This window comes from Limulus polyphemus, unplaced genomic scaffold (genome assembly GCF_000517525.1).
Source record: "Limulus polyphemus unplaced genomic scaffold, Limulus_polyphemus-2.1.2 Scaffold1283, whole genome shotgun sequence".
Taxonomy (NCBI): domain Eukaryota; kingdom Metazoa; phylum Arthropoda; class Merostomata; order Xiphosura; family Limulidae; genus Limulus; species Limulus polyphemus.
Window position 1 is genome coordinate 278646 of NW_013666893.1, and position 18635 is coordinate 297280.

Sequence of the window (18635 nt, forward strand, 5' to 3'; positions counted from 1 at the left end):
GGACTTAGTACTTCCGCTATGACAGGATACATTTTTTATTATATCAAGGATATTTATAGAATTAAAAGTATAATTTTGAGTTTGTTGATAAAAACAAACATAAAAATGCTCTAACTATATCTTCGTGCCTATATTATCTCTCAGTGCCGTCCATCAAAAAACACTCACCAAATTTTGCAGATTGGATATTTTAAGTTTATTAGAATTATGAAGCTTACAATAGTGAATGAGTGGTTGTAAGAGAGGTGATGAAGATGGATGAATCAATAAACTGGTGAACTACAAGATGACTAAAAACTACGAACACTTTAAGATGCGTATTTATATGCGCCAAAAGCAATTTAATATCATTAATAACGTCATAAGGGAAGAAAATACTTCAAAGCCTGTGATGGTTGTTTTTCATTTTTGCTCAAAGCTACTTAGGGACTGCCCCCCAGTGGCACAGCAGTATGTCTACGGACTCACATCGCTAGAAACCGGGTTTCGATACCCGTGGTGGGCAGAGCACAGATAGTCCATTGTGTTAGCTTTGTGCTTAACTTAAAACAAACAAACAAACAAACTTAGGGACTAGTTGTCCCTAATATTGAACTGATAGACAAGAGGGAAGGCAGCAAGTCAACAGCATCCACTGTCTTCTCTTGTCTGATAAAGTTGTGAGATTTGACTGTAACCCTTATTTTGGAATAACTGACTTCACAAAAATGGGGTTAAGTATATGAAAAACGTATTTAAACGATGATTCTGGGAATAGAACGAATTGTCATATTCTTGCACGTAACTTAATATATTTAAATTATGTTTCCAGTTTAGTAACATATTAATACGACCGTGGAGATAATACGCCCTCAAAGTGTGGAGCACGTTTTCTTCTTTTTGTGTGCGTGTGTGGCTGTAACGTGATACGAACGCTGAACCCGAAGATCTATAGTCCTGCACGCTGACACTTGGCCCCGCGTTTCGCCCACCTGTGTTGACTATCAGTTAACTTATACACAAAATAAAAAATATAGCAACAAATACCACAAAAATAACTCTAAGTTATAAATTATAGTGTGAGAAATTATAAATTATACCTAGGTTCGCATGTTGTAAGTGTGGACGTGAAAAGCATTGTCTGTCTACTTTAGGAGTGTGGTTGGGAATACTTTAAGTTCTTTATATCTTTATGACCTTTAATATCTACATGGTTCATTTCTTGTTTACTGTTCCACTAATATTTTTGACCATTTTAGGGGCTGGCTTACCGACTTTAGGGGGTGAATCTTGTTTGTCTACCCCAGTGGTGTGTTTTCTTTGTTTTCCCCTAATAAACCACTTTAATTAATTTGTTTGTTAAAGATGGTATAAAAGTGGGGCGTTGTGGGCTTTATCACTCCACGTTTATTTTTGACGTTCACTTCTACATGCGGGGTTTAAATCTGGTAGACGTTGCAGTTTGTAATCTCTCATATAATTTGTATTGTTTTGTAGTATTTTATATGTTGCTGCGTTTTGTTTTCTTTTTAGCTCAATGTTCTAAGTTTGTGTAACTATATATATATATATAACGATCTCTGGAACTTTATCAACTGAGCCTTGCTGGAAGTGCATATCGATGAAATCTCTTAAGTGGATACAAGATAAAAGAGGGTCGACTTTTCTAAGTGTGAAAAGTTGAACTGAGATGGTCACTTATAACAGAATATTATTTAAAATGCCCCCAATGGCACAGCGGTATGTCTGCGAACTTACAACGCTCGAATCCGGGTTTCGATACCCGTGGTGGGCAGAGCACAGATAGCCCATTGTGTAGCTTTGTGCGTAATTACAAATAAACAATAAACAATCAGAAGAGTAAAAAAAGAAGAGGATCATGATAAACAAGGAAATATTACAATAGCCTGATATGTGGTTAAACAAGAAGAAATACAGGAGTATAGAAGAGTGTATTAAAAGAAATGTCAAGGAGAATCGTGGATGGCAAGTGTTACGTATTACAATTTCGAATGGTCTGAAGCTGAGTTAACTGATAAATTTAAATTTAGTAGTTAAATTGTACTTTGGATTTAGCAGTTAAGTAAAAGCCGATATATAGTCAGTTTATGATATTTGTCAACAAGATTGATACACACAGTTTTCTTTCTTAAATACAAATATGTTTTAATATACACACACAGCAATACAATTTACAATAACAGTTATTAGAAACAATGATTTATAAATAAAAGTTTCACTAACTTACAAGCAATATAAAGTCCTCTTTCTAGTCTGGTTCACGAGGGTTCACGATGAGCGAGTCGACGTAGATATAATTCACTTAACAGGGAGATAGCTAGCTTTTCCCTTCGTTATTTACCAGCCACACACGCCTAGTTTTGCACCGTGACGTTATGTAATGTTTTCGTAAAAATACTAATGTCTGATGAGAATTCACTGAAGTTAAATGATTTGTAATGTTCGAACTTTGTAAATGCTCCTGGTCAAATATCCGAAGTTTTCCGATTGATAGGCGTTATAACAATCACAGTTATAGCTTCCGAAGTTTATATCACATTGACTATAGCAAACTAATAATATATACTCTCTTTTGGCGCGGCGCGTTGGTTATATTTATAGGCGTGTGGAGGCTTTCTAGAAAATTCAGATTATGTAACAATACGAAGCTACACTTAAGCGTTTATGTACATACATATATTGTTGATTCTTACTCTCGAGAATCTTCTACAAATTTGGAGAATAGGCGGGAGTTTCGCAATACATGTTTAACAGTATAAGCTATGTATGCTTCTAAATATAAATTTAATCTAAACAAACGTCGATATTAAAATAAATATATATAATAACAAATCCATTACACAACATTCAAAGACACCGGATATGAACTATCAGAGAGTAGGAAGTGTTAACGTATTAGTCCTAAACTCGCATTTATTTTTTTAAATACAGTGGATCAAGACTTAATAAAGTCTTCATTACAGAGGAATGTTACAAAACCTATAATTTAAACAGGGGCGCTAGCTACCAGTTTACGAAGAACTTTACCATTAAATAAAAATAGCAAAAATACTACTTCACCTAACAATAGTCTGAAATTCAGAGCTACATGACTGGAGACGTTAACGTAATAAATTTAATAATTGGTGTAAAAGACATTACAGTCAAGAAAACCGTGAGGTACCTGTTTCACATACATGAACGTGTTGTCGATATAGTTTGTTTGCTTTTTTTTAGTACAAAACTTCATTATTGGCTATTTGCGCACTATCCATTGCGGAGAATGGAAAACTCTGGATTTTAGCGTTGTAAATTCGAAACTTACCCGCTGACCCACAGGGGAACTGTCGATATAGAACCCTAAGTAACACATTAATCAAACTTAGCGATCACTCATTTGAGTAATTTTAGAATAACATAAAAATTAAGGAATACACTTCATACATTCAAACACGTTTATTCATTTCACGAGGGTCACTTTCTGTAGCAAATTACTCGGATCTCAGCACAGATTACACAATAATAACCGATCAAAGCATCAGTACAATCTCTAATCCATAAAGGTCACTTGTGTAAAAAATCAGTCTCGATACAGATTATAAACTACTAGCTTTGTCGATCAGAACAACAAAATAATATCTAATTACTAAATCACGAAAGTCACATTTTGTAGATAATTACAAAATATTAACCATGTCGTCCAGAGCAACAAATTTATCTCTAATTACGTAATTCACAAAGGTCACTTTTTTCTAATAAATTAAACACTCACTATATACAAACTTCTATCAAAGAGCTGTTTGTTATTAATAATTTCCAGGAAGTCAGGAGAATCTGACGTGTTCAAGTTGGGGGAATGTACGAATACCTTCTACCTATACACACTATTTCTGAGATATATATATATGAAGGAATGAATGGACTGGTACATGCATAAATTATAAAACAGCGTGTGCTAACTTTACACTGATGGTTTACGAGCAGTTATTTATTATTTACAATTTTTGACTTAAACAGAAACTGAAAAACTTTTTCTGTGAAATCCACGAGAAGCCATGAGGAACCAATGAGTATTTTGGACTGCTAGGTATAGCTTAGTTTAGGCTTTCTTACCGCTTGTTTGTAGGACACTTTCCTTTGCCTGGAATAATAATTAACATGTATTGGTTGGCGAAGACACTTAATAATATGATTTCTCGAAGGTGCATTGGGGCAATGCCGATTGTGGCTCTTGTAGACATGCAAACAACACAACTCTATTGTTATTAGCTTGGGAGTGGTAGTCTTCTATATTGAAAAAGATTAGCTGCTATTTCGAAGACCTCCATCTTACCTTTTACTTGATACCACAGAAACAGTTTCACGAAACCTGTTTGTTGAGGAGTTTAGATATAAAATATCTTGACATTTTACTTTACACATAGATTTCTCACAGTTTCGGTTATGGCTTGCTACACTATAGGGTCTAATATTTAACCCTATCAAATAAAATTCTGGATCAGTTTCCCAAATCATGTTAGCTGTGTTTACAGGGTGGTGAAATAACCAAACAAGTTTGGAATTATGTGTGTCCTTTTCTTTGTTTCTCCTATTTTATTTTTAAGAATTCTCGACTTGAATTTCAGAACAGGATTTTGGATTGACATCTCATAATCAGAACAACTTTGCACAAGATTTCATAAAACCAGAAAAAAACAAATCGTTACTGTAAACTTGTTCGGAAACCAGTTCCTGAGTTCGGTGCAATGTTTGACTATTTCGTAACTTATGTACTATTCACGTTACATTAAAACACAAAAGAACAGTAGGAAGAAACCAAAGTAAATAAATACTGGAATAAATCTTTTAATCTGAGTTTGAATTTGAATAATGATATGTATGTACATATTTATCAGCTGTAGTTATTTTCATTAATTTCTGATCAAAGCAAGCTACTTACAAAGACCAGGACTAAAACTTCACCAAGTAATTGATATAGCTAATTCAATACACCGTTCTTACTTTTATGAGTAGAATGTGTTAATTCACTAGTTGGGTATCCTCGCCGTTAGCGATATTTTCGGCGATAAAAGTAAATTTATACTAGAAAATGATTGTATGTCGAAAGAAAGAAATATAAGGCTTTGATTACTTTTGTATCAGTTTATTTTGTAAATTTAAATATGCTTGTTTTTCTACATCATCATTGACACGTTACATGATACAATATACACGTCTCTGGGCTAACTAGATTTATATTTTATTTTGTCTTTCAATACAGAATTTCAAATACAACTGGAGGATTTCCAAATTTTGTGCTTTAGTTGTCAAGATTATTCGATATACTTATATATTTTTATATTTAACCTGACTCATTTGATTAAGAAATACGTAATGTCTGGAGATGGATGTTGTTTGTTTTTGGAATTGTGCCAAAAAGCACCGCTAGTTGCCAACTTCCAACTGTTTCGAAGCACGTGCGTATAAGTGGCGGGAAAAAATATCCAACCGCACCAATTCAAGTTATTCATTTTACTACTTAAAATGAACCAATCGTAGAATCCAACAAACACGAATCTCTTGGCGGTGATCAACAATCTCTTTCATCTACGCCCAAATCCAAAACAGTCCAGCCACGAATCACTTGCTTTGTACGGGACGTGACATATTGCGCAGGGTAAACGTGGCGTCACATTACTGAACAGATCGTTTCTACTTGGTGAAACAAAACTGTCTCCGACCATTACTATTTTATAACAAGACCACGAGAATGAGGAATTGGCTAGAGCGAAAGTTCATAAAAACGCTTTTATTTTTAGACTATAGTAAGCATAACAAGTAAGTAGATTTTCTGTTTACATTTCACCTTTAGTGTTACTATAAAAGTAAGATTTTTATTTGAAAGAAAAAATAACAATATGCATTAAATTACTTAATATATTTAATTTGATTTTAACTATTTAAGGTAAAGTGGAGGATGCTACTTAATGTTGTTTTAATATATTATTTGGTAGAAATTCCAAGACGATGAAATAAAATTAGAATAAGGTTATTTTAGTAAAACATTTTACCGTATTTCCCTTAGTTGCTTCAACAACTATTATTTAATAATTATGAAAGCTTTTTTCGTGTATTTATTTCTGTATACAGTGTAAGATGTAGATTATAGAGGGCTTCCATACAAATGTAGTTCAAGTAATGATGTTTTTTCGTTCAATCTTATTATCACATTGATTACATAAACATCTGTTTTGTATTTCCGCAACAAGATTTAAACTTGACTCCAACTAAACACAGTCACCGACTGACCTACTTCACCTTCATCTGATATTGAAACTCGCGTATAGCTCTGCCCTACTTATGTTTTTCTCACACTGCCGACGGTTTTTATAATCTAAGACGACTGTCGTGTATCTTGGACAACTCCTTTATGTATTTTCATGGTTTAATAACACGAATCGTTAACCGGGCTTGTGGCAATAGCTACTCACTAATTACCGCACTGGAAGTAGAGATTTGTCTTCTCAGTCTGTTAATGACGTAACACATGAACACAGCTCTTTCAGTCTTTTGACTAAAATTTATATCATTTTAGAATCGACAGGAAGTACAAAATTATTTTCCGAGAACTTAAATTCCAAAATATGAACGTAAAGAGGGATTCTCCTAATTTATATACCAATTTTCGACTATGAAGGCTTTCCATTTATTGTTAAGTAGTTGTAAGGTTGTATTGTTCGATACTTTCATTTACATGTCCCAAGATACTAATTGATATTTACTCTTTAGGATATATATTATTATTATGATACTGATGAAAATAGTTGCTTTAGTGCCCCTCCCCCGTGGCACAGCGGTATGTCTGCGAACTTATAACGCTAGAAAAACCGGGTTTCGATACCCATGGTGGGCAGAGGACTGATAGTCCATTGTGTAGCTTTGTGTTTAACTTCAAAAACATACATACATACATGGTTTATTGGTAATAATTGAAATATTGGACTTGTATGATATTAGTTCAGATACGTGGTCTGTATGGTAATAATTTAAATACTCAGTAATAGTTCCAATATCTGTTCTATTTGGCCTGGCGGGTTCGAATCCCCGTCCCACCAAACATGCTCACCCTTTCAGCCGTAGGGGCGTTATAATGTGCGGTTAATCTCACTATTCGTTGGAAAAAAGAGTAGTCCAAGAGTTGGCGGTGGGTGGTGATGACTAGCTGCCTTCCTTCTAGTCTTTCACTGCTAAATTAGGGACGGCTAGCGCAGATTGTCCTCGTGTAGCTTTGCGCGAAACTGAAAACAAACAAACAAATCTGTTCTATTGTGATAATAGTTTGAGTGCTTTGTATAGTAGTAGTTCCAATTTCTGGTCTATATTATATTAATTCACATACATACCTGATCTGTATGGTTTGAATACCTAGGTTGTATGTTAATAGTTCAGATACTTCGTCTGTATGGTGATGGTTCAGATACCTGATCTCTATCTGAACTATCACCATATTTCGTCTGTATGTGATAGTTTAGATACTTGATCTGATGGTGATGGTTCAGATACCTGATCTGTATGGTGATAGTTCAGGTACCTGGTCTGTATGGTGATAATTCAGTTACCTGGGCTGTATGGTGATAGTTCAGATACCTGATCTGTTTGGTGAGAATTTTATTGAAATTACTTATTTGTAGTTTCTACAAAAATGGTAATTAATGGGGTAGTTTAACGTAAGATTACATTTACGTATAAATTTGTATTAAATGCTATGCATATTGACACGTATGTGATCCTGTTTCAATAGAAATCTATATCGCTTTTTATATCACTTTACGTTATGTTCACAAAACTTTACGACTTCACACTTTAAATAAATGTCACAATGCGCAACTGAAATGACGGGAAAAATCTTTTCTGGCTGCTGGTTAGTTATTTGTTTCAATAAGTCAACAATAATGTCAGGGAATAAAATCTTGTCTGGGTGTTGTATCGTTACTTGTTTGAATAAGTCAACATTAATGTTAGGGAATAAAATCCTCTCTTGGTGTTAAGTCGTTGAATTATGTGAATAAATTAGCAATAATGTAGGGAAATAAACCCACGAAAACTTGAATAACAGGAAAACAAAAATACTTAATGTTATGTTTGAAACAAACGTCACACCTCTGTATTAGCACACACACATACACACATCGTGTTTCTCAAAAAACAACCAATAAAAGAAAAAAAACTGACAATATTCATTTGTAAGTCTTAATAGTTTTCATTGAACTTGTATTTTAGCGGCTCGCGACAGTTTAGGGAGGCAGTGAGCAGAGGCACTGGTATCGAAAAGGTTAAGCAACGCTGTCACTTTTAACCCTCGGTTATTGTAGGTCAGATGAGAACTGTGAGTATCCACATAACATGATCAGTTTTGCCGATCGACACACTATATAAAAAGAGATATCTTCTTACAAAACTAATCAAAAATAATAAATGAAATTGTGTTTATGAAACACCTGTGACCTCACTTTGACCTTGATCTTTATTCTATGAACTTCAAAATTGAATTAGTCTTAGAACTTTGTATGTAGTGTCTGTTGTTTAAGTTTGCTCAAAATCCGTTCATTCAATCTTAAGATATTCTCTTCAAAAAATCGGGACGGACAGGAGGTAACCAGTATGCCCCGCTTTGCTTCACATTGGGGACATAATTAGAAGATTTTGTAACTGGGAAATATAATTTCTGAAACTGGAGTAAAAAACGCCTTACTCTCATTCATTGTTTTGCCTTACATATACTAACACTAAACATCTTATAACTGTATAATGAAATGCAGTATTCTATTTTACTCTAACTATAACCTTGCTTAAAGCAGTATGTGGCTACAGGAAACACAACTACGTCATTTCGTATTGCTTCAGCTTCCCAGTCTTTCTGAAATTTGGACAAACAAGTTAGCTGTTTTGGATAGCAGTTAGATAATGTTAGAAATTACATCTTTGAACAAGGTTGTATGTAACAAGGCTGGTGTGTTTGTAAGAACATGTTGAAAGTTACAAGCTTCATTCTTCAGTGCATTATATAACACATGCATTAAAAAACTGAAAGAATGCCTGATGCAAGAATAACGGCTTTTCTTAATTCAATAAAAGCTTAATGGATGTATGAGAGATTAAACTGTTGCGCTAACAGTGCTGTCTCACATCCTGGGGTTAGGGGCTAACGTGGCTGAGAAAGGTCTTCGAGTGTATGGTTTTTCACATATCCAACTTCTGAAAGGACCCTTGAGACAAATGAGCAGTCTTTTGGAGATCGGCATGTTCAGCGCCCATTAGACATGCCGCCGTCTAGCTAATCTTCTCACGAGATTCTGGCTTCAAATTATAGGGGAGGGTGTAGTATCTTGAGTGTTGTAGTTTATACTTCTAAGGTTTTTATGGTTGGTAGGAAAGTCGTTGAAACGTTTGTCGCCGTCCAATTTTCAGGATCAAACCCCATAAGCCGAGTAGAGAATTTGTAGAATTTGAGCATCGTATTGATAAATACTGTGTCATATATGTATATATATATATATATATATGGACGTGTGCGTATGATCGTGTGTGGGTACATGCATAAGTTAACGTAATTCAGGTACTAGAAGTACATAACGTAGTGATCCAAAGATGACATATGAACATCATTAACAAATTGCCAAGTGCAATCGGCTCTGCTTGGACTCATCACACATGTTCACTTATTCATACTACTCACCCCATTGATCTAGTGATACAGTTTCTTGTAATAGAGCTTTTGTTAAAATATAATCTATAGTACTGTAAAGATGTAAATTACAAACAATAATCTTCTGGCACTAGAATTTTGGTATATTACATATATGTTTAAAGAGTAGATTACTTATGTAGTAATGTTGTATTATTGATAGAACTAAACACTGATTTAACGGTGGTAACACGTAATGAGTATCTAGAAGGTTCGTGAAGGCTCGAGTGTTTGCCAAACGCCCTCTATTTTGTATATATAAGACCGGCAAGAAGTGACAGCATAGAATAGTTGCAGATAGAGAGATTGAAGGTATAGAGAGGACAATTGAGTCAAGCATGGTAGTGACCATAAGTAAAGTGCATGAATCGTTGTGAATTATAGCGTGTGTTTAAGTTAAAGGACTGTGGAAATTAAGTGTATTGCAAAGTTGTATTGAGAAAGAATAAACTAGTTTTATTTAAGAAAGGACTTGTATCGCTAAAGTTTCTTCGGAAAGAATTATTACGGAAAATTAACAAACGAACAGAGACGTAACAGATTGGTGTCAGAGAGTGGGACGAAAAAAAAAAAGACGAATATGGAAACGAGAGGTGGCAAATCAAACTACAGCTTAGCAGATTTGATAGCAGCAATACAAGAACAGCAAAAGAAACAAGACGAGAGATTACAGCAGTGGCAAGAAAACCTGCATCATGCTTTCAAGACATTGAAAGAAAAATTGGCCTCAGCTCCACTTTTAAAGCTTCCAGATCCCTCACTGTCATACATATTGGATTGTGATGCTAGTAATGTCGGAATTGGAGAAGTGTTGTCTCAGAAAGTGGGTGAAAACGAACATGTGGTGGCCCACTTCAGTAGGGTTTTGAGTAGACCAGAGAGGAATTACTGTGTAACACGGAGGGAACTCCTTGCTATAGTAAAGAGTCTGACATATTTCCATCCTTACCTCTATGGGGCTAGGTTTACCATCAGGACAGACCATGCTGCATTACGCTGGTTAGGATCATTAAAGAACCTAGAGGGACAACTGGCACGCTGGATTGGAAGGATAGACCAGTATAATTATGATATTGAATATAGAGAAGGAAAATTTCATGGAAATGCTTCAAATCTTGATCTTTCTCCTGCTCTGCTTTGATATATATATTTGGTGCCACTTCACCATCATCAACCCTTTCGGTCACTTTGACTTCAGCTTGATGGCACTTGGTTAGTTCAACCTCCCTTATAACACTTACCGGAATTTGACCTTTGTTGTTCCCAAACTTCATTTTATCAAAATTAATTACACACTTCCTCGGTAGTAAGTCTGCAGTCATTTTTGCCGGGTCTTTGGCTCAGTCCATCGGCCAATAACTGATTTTCTAAAAGCAAGTGTTTTACGCCCTGCTTGGGAGAAGGTGTCTAGCTTAAGCCCTGTGACAAAGCACTATTGGGCACAATGGGACCAGTTGAAGCTTGAAGATGGTATTCTTGTCCGGAGATGGGAAAATGCAAATGGGAAAGTGACGACCTGGCAAACGGTTATACCGAGAAAGTTACGGGAAGTTGTGCGGCATCAATCCCATGATAGTTTAACAGGAGGACATTTCGGAGTTAAGAAGACATTGAGTCACCTACGACAGAGATTTTACTGGATAGGTATGAGATAAGATGTGGAAGAAAGTGCAGAACATGCAGTACATGTTGTACTAAAAGGGGACTCAAGCATAAGGGACGTGCTCCAATGAAGTTATATCAAGTTGGCGCACCAATGGAAAGAGCAGCCATTGACATTGCTGGTCCTTTGCCTCAAACTCGTGGCGTTTCGTTTTGCCAGTGTACGTGACCTTACAGTCACTACGCAAAGATCAAGTTTCTAAACTTCTACGTTCATGGCTCGTGTATAAATATACTAGAGTCTGTGAACATTTAGGAGTATCTAACAGAACCAACCATCCACTACTTAAACCCAGACACTTATCCATTCGCCCACATTCTGAAACCACAGGTCACAATATTTCATTTAACGATTTCTCTATCATCACCACAGGATCTTCAGACCTTGACCTCTACATTAACGAACGTCTACTCATAGCTAAAGACCGCCCGACCCTTAACGACTCACAAAACTCTTTAGATCTAAAATTGTTCTAACTTTTTATACTTAATTCAACTGTTGTGTAATATTGTTGCGTCAGCGAGGTCACGTGACTAGTATCACGCCACCTCTTTCTAGAAATATCCTGTCCCTTCATGAATGCCCTAGCATTTACTAGATATGTGTTAGTCTTGTATATATAACGTGACGGGGCAATGAGTAATTGAACTGCAGACAGAGTGTGTGTAGTTGAACTGAGTATTGTTGAAGTCGAGCACGTGAGACGTTCGTTGAGAATTATAGCGTTTGTTATAGAGCGACTGTTGAAATTAAGTGTATCGCAAAGTTGTATTCAGAGAGAATAAACCAGTTTTCTTTAAGAAAGGACTTGTGTCGCTAAAGTTTCGTCGGAACGAAGTTACGGAAAATTAACTAACGAACGGAGACGTAACAATATATATATAAACATTGTTTCATCCGTCCATGCACCGTTTTTTATAAGTAACTAAACTAATGATTATGTTATATTATAATTTTAGTAATAATCATCATTGTAACACACTTTTCAGATTTCGCTGAAGATGGAATAACTTATTCCGAAACGTTCTAACCTTCATTATTAAACTTCGTTTTCCCCATCATGAATCCATTGTCGCCCCCCCCAATGGCACAGCTGTATGTCTGTGGACTTACAACGCTAGAATCCGGATTTCGATACCCGTGGTGGGCAGAGCAAACATACAAGCAAAATCCATTGTCACCGTGCTCTAACTAGAAGTTGAGTTAGCTCTTTAATATAACTAAAAATTAATAGTTGAGCTAAAAGATTGTAGGAATAGTAAATAAACGGTAAAAAAACCGTAACAAAATAAAAATAGAATTCACTATTTCATAATGTTATTTTTCATTTATTTTGTTGTTACTTCATGCAATGTTCAACAAATATCATTTAATTTTATATTTAGGAAAAAGGCGCTAGTGTCGCGTTTTGGGTAAACTGTTTTGAGTATTTACTAAAATCTAAGACATTGCAGGTAATCGTACAATGTTTTGTAAATCTGTGTGCAAGTGAGCATTTTGTTTTCATTCAGTATTTCAAAATATTCTGATTTGTGTATCACGACACAAACTTGAAAACTTTAAAGGTTAGCTAGCCTAGAAACTCAATACTATCTAACTTAAGAAATCGTAAGGTTATAAGTTCTGAAGTAGGCATATTTAATTATTGACATAATTTATAAATTTTAATTGTAAAGTACATACGCTGTATCCTGAGTGTATGGTACGGTATTGTAGTTTTTGAACTATTAGTATTATTACCAGTATTACACAAACAACAGTAGACTATTTGGTACGTTATCTTTTAAGATTAATGCTGTTTTTGCATAACCATCCTTGAGAAAAGTAAACATTTAAACTCGCCTTTTAGTTTTATACTTCGGAAAAATCATCGATTCCCCTCTTAAACTAAGTTAAAGTTTAACTTTTGATAAAGTCTTTTTCCAAATCTTAAACTTTTGTCCCGTCATACTAATGACAGAAGCCTTTATCTTATCGATCTTTTGGATAGCCTTGTAAAATGTAAGTTCTAAATTTCAGTAATTTGACGTTTTTAAGACTTCTTATAGTTACATCCTTTTCTCAAGAGAAAATATGAGAACTTTAACCATTCCTTCCTGGGAATTATACTAGTGGTACTAATAATTAATAGCACTCACCTGAACTCTTTACATTAATACATATATATACATAGAGAGAGAGAAAGTTTGTTTCTTTGACCTGAATTTGAAACCAGTATGTCTGTGAATGCACTATAAAAAAGCAGAATTTTATATTAGCTTCACTGATCTTACTCTTAGCAAGAGACCACTGCCTTGGGTGACTTATCTAAGACTTTTCCAGAATCCATTTCTTCAGTCACACTGTTGGGTGGGTTTCTATCTATATTAAAAATAAATGCGTGGTACAAATGCTGATAACCCTAATTCATTACCTTGCATTTATTACAATAATATGTCATTTACTAAACTATTTGGTCAGTATCTTCATTAGACTTAGAAATACTAAAGAGTTTAATGTTATCAACAAACTAGTACTGTTTCACTAATAATACCCCTGTCAGTATAATTAATGTAAATAAGAACAAGCAAAGAATGAAGCACTGAAACCTAAAACATGTCTTACATATAACATATGGTTTGATTGAACTCCATTTACAACTTTTTGCATTCTATCATCTAGCCACCCTTCCATTAACTCTTAACAATATAATTTTCTTAGCTTATCTCCTATGTAGCACCTTATGAAAAATGTAGTACCCTGGATAACAAGTAACATCGTAAAAAAAATTTAAACAGGTTAGCTAGGAAAGCTTTCCATTTACTAGTTCATCTGTGTTGGTTCTCTTTAATTACATCAGAGTTTATCAAGTAATTTTTAAAAATTTTTTTTCATCAAAATCTAGGATGTTTCCTATCCAGAAGTAAAACTAACTAGCCTCTAATCAGAGGTGTAGTAGGGTGGGAATGTATGGGCACAATGTACCTGGACTTACTGCCACTATTTTCAGACGAATTCCACCTTTCACAATTATGCAATAGATTTTGAATTTTGGCTCTTCTTTATTTAGCACTACACCACTGCCTATAATTACAAGTGTAACTCTCATTATGTTAGAATATCATTAAAAACTGTTCAATCTTCAGGCACCAGCCCACTGTTTATAGATTTACCAGAAATGAAAGGCTTACACATGTGATCTGTGACCTCTTTTATATCCGTACAACAACAAATGCTAGACTTGAGCCTTAAAGGCAATAGATTGTAAACTGTCAGATATCTGTATCTTTAAGTGACTTTTTAAATGAATTGTTATTGAAATCTAGGTGTTGAGCCTAATTTAGATCTGTAGATTGGTGTAATGGTATTTATATTGGAGTGATATAGAAGACTGAATGTAATGTTTGTAATGCATGAAGTCTAGAGCAGGACAATTAACTCAAATAATATAATGAACTGCCTGTGAGTATCATTTCCATGATTAGTTTCACATAAAACATAAATGATTACTTAAATTTATGGTTAAATCAATTAATGTCATGAAAACAATAAACTACTTGAAATTAGTGTTTCCTATTGTCATATAAAATAATTGAAATTATTATTGATTTTAGAAATGTCATGAAAATAATCAATTATTCAAAATTAGTGTTTCTATTATTATTGTTTTTCATTATTCTAACTACTCAAGTAATCAAAATATTGCCATTATTATTTTTGATAAATTCAAGGTTGTTCAGTTATTTCAATGACCCAAGAAAATAATCACCTAATCAAAATTGGTATTTTCAATTATTACTATCTTTGACTATTCCAAGTTTCATGTGAAAGTAATGGAATAATTTAACATAATTAATTAATGAGCCTGATGATTACTGATTATGAAATTTCAGTAATTGCCCAGCTCTACAACTTATCAGTATAACATCATTTTGCCTTTAGTTTTTTAATGCAATTCTTAAAATCTTTATTAAAAGGTATTTTGATTTCAGTGCTATAAACATTATTCCTTATACACATGTAAAAGGTTTGACAGTTGTTGTTTTTTCTACTTACTTACAGATTGTGTTGTTACTCACCAAAACGGTTTTGTGGTTAGACTTGGATTAATTTATGGCAGGAATTGAAAGACATTAAGACTTGTTTCATAAAAAAAAAAGGTGGGGAAATTTGAATTTTGTTTTTCTACCAACTATTCATAAAGAAAAAAGAAATGTTATTGTTCTGTCCAACATGTGCAAATATATTAGTAGTTGAGGAGGGTCCTCAGTGCTATAGGTTTGCCTGCAGTACCTGCCCTTATGTACACAATGTGAAACAACGTATCACTAACAGAAAATATCCTAAGTTAAAAGAAGTAGACGATGTATTAGGTGGAGCTGCTGCTTGGGAAAATGTGGACTCCACTGAAGAATCCTGTCCTAAGTGTAGCCATATCCGTGCTTTTTTCATGCAGATACAGACTCGTTCAGCTGATGAACCCATGACGACTTTTTATAAATGTTGTAATCCTCAATGTGGATATCAGTGGCGGGAATAACAGCTTCTAAACAAGCTAATGATTAGGTACTGCTTATAGTAAATCACATACTTGAGCTTATCCCAAAATGAATAAGAGTTGCAACTTTGCAATAAATACCTTGTTCTTTCCTTGGCTACCTTCTAACAGTTTTTTTATTGTAATCACCAGGATTTGGCTATTAGATTTATATGTTTCTGTGAAATGTTTTGTTTAAAAATATGTGGGTCATATATAAGATAAACTCCAATGAAAGTAAAAATATTAATTATAAATCACATATTTTTGTACATTGAAGAACATTTTGTTCCCAAATTACAATAATGCTTCCAAAACAGAATATAATTTGTTTGATTTTATTCTATCAGTTTAAATATTATTAAGTTTTATATGTGCAGATATGAAAAAGATAATGAACCTGAAGAGGAAGATATTTATGTTAAAAGTAATCCTTTTCTAACAGCTCCAAAGTCTTGAAGATGTATGTGGTATATTCAGGTGTACCGAATATTCATTCAATCTATTGGATAGGTCTGCTAAATAACAGGAGATTCATTAAAGGTATAGATTATGGAATATTACTAAAACTCTTACTTAACTGAATCAGTGTTAAACAGAATAATGAGGCTAGATACAAATATAGAACAAAATGCACAATCTAACACAGACTCGGTGTGTGTACTTGCAGTTTTCATGCCAGACAATCACTTCCAGTGGCTCTTTTATATCCAACTGTTTAAATATATACCATAATCTTTTAAGTCAAGATGAAGTTCTATACTGACTAAATGTAATGTTTCTTATTTGCCAAGAAACATCATATTTACCCAGAGCAATCTTATTACAACATTCTCATTCAAGAATATGGAAGGATATAACCTCTAGATATCACCTGAACAACCACTGAAGGATACTGCTGTCAACATCCTTACACAACATCATATCAAGCAGTGTTCTCCTTAAGCAGTAACAAGTATTTCCTTTTTTGAGATCAACAAAAGAACAGTATCTTAAAATGAAATCAACTTGATGATTTTCTTAACCACGTTATATGAAACATGCACATATTCAGAAGAAAGAATAAATATTATCATATCACAATAAGATAGAATATCGTGCTATATACAAATACATGTTTAAAAGGTTTTGAGAAGAAAGCAACTATTTTATTATATATATTTCAGCAAAATGTCTGCATTTTCTTGTTTTGTGTTCTTTATATATATAATCAAAAGAGCTGATACAAGTGTTAAAATACTTTATTTCAATATTTTTTTTTTCCTAGTTAAGTACAATGGTAAAGGACCTGAAATATTCAATTAAATTAGTATGTGTAAGTCCTGTATATAGTGTATGAAATCTAATTTACTTGCAACTCAGTAAATGTGTGGGAAAAGATGGATTTAAGTTATTGAAAACTTGTTAACAAGACAGTACTTTGGATGTTCTGAAGATTTTACTGAAAATGTATTACAGAACTTAAATGAAGAGGTAATAGTTTATATATATGTATGTGTGTGTTATACAGTTTGTTACACACTGTAGTCAAGATTAAGTTTAATGAAGTTACTAAATTTCCTACATTTTTTTCTTCTCACCAATGTATTATCAAACCTCTACATTTATATTTGACACTTCCATATAGTTTGATAATATCATATCAATTTGATTGTTATGTGTTTAATATCCTATAACAACAGTAAGAATTTTGTAAAAAAAAATTTTAAGCTATGCATTGAAATTTCTCCAGACAATAATATACAGGATATGGAAATATATTATCAAGGCTAGCAAGCCCTACAAGTTCTAAGACTCACTGTGTGTCATTTCAGGTATTGATTAAAAAGTGTAATGTTTGTGTGTAGTCAGATATTTCATAACTTGGGCCAGGTTTAAAATATTTTTGTTTGCTGTAACCCTAAGCTGATTTAAAATGTGGGTAGGTGGGTAAATATATATATATATTGTTTTTTTAAATGCTTGACAAAATTCAAAAATATAACTAATTCTGTGATAACCTAAAACATAACACATTTAACCATGCATACAGTTATTATCAACATTTATTCTATGAAGAGGATTACAGAAATTTCAAACCAAAAAGAATTAATTTTCAAAAACTTAACATAAACACAGGAAAATAATCAAATTTTGGGCAGTAGGCCACCACAAACTGTTTAACTGAGTTCAGGGGGCATCAATGATTGGTCATATCCACAGTTCCATGAAGAGTTCCACACTCAAAATTTCTCAGGACACACATTTCCAAGTTATTTTTTCCTTCTTTTGGGGACTTGATTGCTTTTGCATCCATCAGAATTGCATGTAGGCAGCACCACTTTGAATCTTGGGACATGTTCTGCACTTTTTGCAGCATCCTTTTATCACAGTGGTAATGCAAATCGGGAATGGATAGAGATGATGCATAAAATGGAAACTCCGCGTGTGATCCTCAATCTAGATGTAATCTGAATGAAAACAGTTCCATGAAGGTCATCACCAGTAGGGTGAAAGGTCAGACTAGTTTCAGAAAACCAGCTCCTCACCAAACTGGAAGTCCTGGGTGTCCTCATTTTTATCAAAACTTCTTACTTCTGCAACAGTTCAAATGCAGTCCAGAAGATTCAGCACATTAGAATTAATTAACAACTGGCTACTTGATGAGCAAGATAACCAAAATGTTCAAGAACTTTATCTCAAATAGCAAAGGTCAAAAAGTGAACTAAGAGTATAGATTATGAGATTACAGGTTCTACTTCATTTTGCAAGAG

The 18635-nt window shown here is 33.9% G+C and overlaps 1 long non-coding RNA gene across 1 annotated transcript; it reads left to right on the top strand.

Annotated features, from left to right (window-relative positions):
• Positions 1-12791: 12791 nt before the first annotated feature.
• Positions 12792-15896, top strand: LOC106462923. Its single transcript, XR_001291016.2, has 2 exons — positions 12792-12931; positions 15408-15896. It is a non-coding gene; the product is annotated as an uncharacterized LOC106462923 (long non-coding RNA).
• Positions 15897-18635: the final 2739 nt, after the last annotated feature.